This window comes from Triticum dicoccoides, chromosome 5A, assembly GCF_002162155.2.
Source record: "Triticum dicoccoides isolate Atlit2015 ecotype Zavitan chromosome 5A, WEW_v2.0, whole genome shotgun sequence".
Taxonomy (NCBI): domain Eukaryota; kingdom Viridiplantae; phylum Streptophyta; class Magnoliopsida; order Poales; family Poaceae; genus Triticum; species Triticum dicoccoides.
Genome location: NC_041388.1, coordinates 696,703,993 through 696,708,214, shown reverse-complemented (window position 1 = coordinate 696,708,214; position 4,222 = coordinate 696,703,993).

The following is a 4,222-nucleotide window of genomic DNA, read 5'->3' as shown; positions in this document are numbered from 1 at the left end:
TACTATAGGTCAGACCCCTTTAGTTCCGGTTCATGGCACGAACCGGTACTAGTACCGGTTCGTGCCATGAACCGGTACTAAAGGTGATCGTGGGGCCCCGGCCTGACGCCAGCCTGCCACCACCCCTTTAGTACCGGTTCGTGGCACGAACCGGTACTAAAGGTTCAACACGAACCGGCATTAATGCAAATCCATTCGAACCGGCACTAAGGGTACCATTAGTACCGGGCCAAAATTAAACCGGCACTAATGTGCTTCACGTTTGACCCTTTTTCTACTAGTGCAACTCTAGAGCGCGTAAACTCGCATGCCCGTCGCGTGGTCTCCGCGTGACCGTAATGTTGCCATGTGTTCTGGGCAGCCTAGGCATGTCTAGTGGGTTGGGCACTCCCCAGGTTGGTGCTAGGAAGAAAATTACAACATACGATTCTCACGAGGAGACCGATCGATGCTCAAACATGAATTAGCAGCCAAGTGTTTGATTAGCGGTACGGGAAATGCACATGGCCAATGGGCGTGAGTTTTGGCTGAGGATGGTCATCTACTAAGGAGAATGTCTTCACAAATTTTTAGCTCAAAAGGAGGATCCTAGGTGGTACTTGCTTTGCAAAGTACCACGCTGGACAAAAATATGAATGTTGAAGCTGGGCTCAAAATAATGAATGGAGTGAGCTGCAATTTTGTGGAGGATGGTATTTGGGCATAGGAAAGCATTGTAGAAAATTGATACCATTTGGACATGCCAAAGTAGTACTTCCTTCACAATGCTCTTCTATGGACAGAAACTTGGGAAAACTAGTGAGAGAGATTGGATGAATGAAATGAGCTCAAAATTGGTGTAGGTACGTTACTTAGGTATGGTCATGCTCTGGTAAATTTTCAGATCATTTGGGTAAGCCTAGCTAGTACTTACTTCACAAAGCTTCTCTCGAGGTAGAAACTTTGGAAATTTCCCGAGAAAGATGTACTAGGAAAATTGAGCTGAATATTATCATGTGGCAATGATTTGGGTATGGAAGAGTGCCCGAAAAGTTTGAGGGTAATAGGAGGGGTCTATATAACACTTGCTTTGCAACGTGCCAATTTGGCCATAAAATATAAATTGAACCTGGGCTCACATAGATGATTTGACTGAGCTGCAATTTGGAGGAGGGTGATAATTTGGTTATATGAAGGAACTGTATAAATTTCATGTCATTTAGAGATATAAAAAAGGTACTTCCTTCACAATGCTTCTAGGTGGACAAAAACTTTGGAAATTTACCGAGGAAGATTTGCTAGGCAAATGGAGCTGAATTTTGTCATGCGATAATGATTTGGATAGGAAAGAGTGCCCAAAATTTCTGCGGGCAATCAAGAATATATAAATAGCACTTCCTTCATAAAGTGTTGTTGTGAACAGAATAGGAAAATGAATATTGTTGAATTAGTTTTGAACTAGGCAAGGAAGGATTTTTACATATTTGATGACGATATGCCCCAAAGAATTTATGAGATTTTTTTGGGAATTTTGGGAATGATAGAAATATAGGTTGCTTCACAACCTAGGGCAAAAACTGCCACATGGACATGACACATAGGCAAAACTGATGAGATGGCGCCTAGTCATCACAACCCATCACAATCTACAAGGCTATGACCATCTATATTGGTCATTAATAACTAGAAATAAGGCAGCGAACTAGCACTGTTTGCTTTGTGACCATTTCGTGTAAGGAAATTACGACATTTCTAACCAAAATGGTCGCAATGGTTTAGGGTTTGGAGCCCCCTGAACAGCTTTTGACCAATTGGTCTAAAATGGTCATAAATTTATGACCAATTCTTTGAGGGTCACTGACAGAAGGTCATAAGTTGACATATTTCTTGTAGTGTGGGCTGTAGAGGAAAGGGAACCAACCCTTGGAGGGCTGGGCGCATTCCCCCCTTTGGGCCATGCGCCTAGGGTTGGGGGGAACCCTAGAGGAGGCGCCCCCTTGCTTGGGGGGCAAGCCCCTCCCCTTGGCCGCCGCCCCCCCTCTAGATCTCATCTAGAGAGGGCCGGCCCCCTTCCCCCTTCCCCTATAAATAGAGGGGCAAGGGGAGGGCTGCACACCACATCAAAGGCGCAGCCCCTCCCCTCCCCAACACCTCTCCTCCTCCGTTAAGATCTTGGCGAAGCCCTGCCGGAGTACTACTGCCGCTCCACCACCACCACGCCGTCATGCTACTGTTGGAGCTCTCTTCCTCAACCTCTCCCTCCTCCTTGCTGGATCAAGGCGCGGGAGACGTCTCCGTTCCGTACGTGTGTTGAACGCGGAGGTGTCGTCCGTTCGGCGCTAGGATCATCGGTAATTTGGATCACGACAAGTACGACTCCATCAACCCCGTTCTCTTGAACGCATCTGCTCGCGATCTATAAGGGTATGTAGATGCACTCCTCTCCCTCTCGTTGCTAGATGACTCCATAGATTGATCTTGGTGATGCGTAGAAAATTTTAAATTTCTACTACGATCCCCAACAGGGCACACAAGAGACTTTTTATTATTTGGTTGCAGGGTTGTCTGAGAGAGACCATTTTCATCCCACGCCTCCCACGGATTGATAAACCTTAAGTCATCCACTTGAGGGAAATTTGCTACTGTCCTACAAAACTCTGCGCTTGGAGGCCCAACACGAGTCTACAAGAACAAGTTGTGGTAGAGATCAAGCTCTTTTCTGCGCTTGGAGCATCATTTTATTTTGTTACGATTTGCTTGCTATTATTTATAATCATATTTTGCATATTTCTTTTCAATAAAAATGCCAAAGATGGCCTTTACCATGCTTATTTTGCAAGTCAATTTGTTGCTGTTTCAAAATAGTAAGTTTACCGCTGTTGCAAAAATTCCCTAGAAAATTCAGAATGTGATAAGATGCTAAAACTTTTTGAACAATAAGCTCTGGTAAATTTTCTACTGTGTATTAAATTTTCATAATTTTTGGACTTAAAGAAGTATTGATACTCTTGCATACTTTACGGACTATACTGTTTTGGCAGATTGCTGTTATGTTTGCATATGTTTGCTTGTTTAATGATTCTACTTGAGGATAGGAGTGTTGGGGATCGTAGCACAAATTTAAAATTTTCTACGCATCACCAAGATCAATCTATGGAGTCATCTAGCAACGAGAGGGAGAGGAGTGCATCTACATACCCTTGTAGATCGCAAGCGGAAGCGTTCAAGAGAACGGGGTTGATGGAGTCGTACTCGTCGTGATCCAAATCATCGATGACCGAGCGCCGAACGGACGGCACCTCCGCATTCAACACACGTACGGTTGGGAGAGACGTCTCCTCCTTCTTGATCCATCAAGGGAAGGAGAGGTTGATGGAGATCCAGCAGCACGACGGCGTGGTGGTGGAAGTAGCGGGATCCCGGCAGGGCTTCGCCAAGCGCAAGCGGTGAGGAAGAGGTGTCACAGGAGGGAGGGAGGCGCCAGGGACTTGGGTGCGGCTGCCCTCCCTCCCCTCCACTATATATAGGGGGCCTGGGGGACGCCGACCCCTAGAGATCCCATCTAATGGGGGGGCGGCGGCCAAGGGGTGGCTTGGCCCCCAAGCCAGGTGGAGGCGCCCCCACCCCCTTAGGGTTTCCAACCCTAGGCGCAAGGGAGGCCCAAGGGGGGCGCACCAGCCCACCAGGGGCTGGTTCCCTTCCCACTTCAGCCCATGGGGCCCTCCGGGATAGGTGGCCCCACTCGGTGGACCCCCGCGACCCTTCCGGTGGTCCTGGTACAATACCGGTGACCCCCGAAACTTTCCCGGTGGCCGAAACTAGACTTCCTATATACAAATCTTTACCTCCGGACCATTCCAGAACTCCTCGTGACATCTGGGATCTCATCCGGGACTCCAAACAACTTTTGGGTTACCGCATACTAATATCTCTACAACCCTAGCTCATCGAACCTTAAGTGTGTAGAGCCTACGGGTTCGGGAACCATGCAGGCATGACCGAGACAACTCTCCGGCCAATAACCAACAGCGAGATCTGGATACCCATGTTGGCTCCCACATGTTCTACGATGATCTCATCGGATGAACCACGATGTTGAGGACTCAATCAATCCCGTATTCAATTCCCTTTGTCAATCGGTACGTTACTTGCCCGAGATTCGATCGTCAGTATCCCAATACCTCGTTCAATCTCGTTACCGGCAAGTCACTTTACTCATTCCGTAAAACATCATCCCGTGACT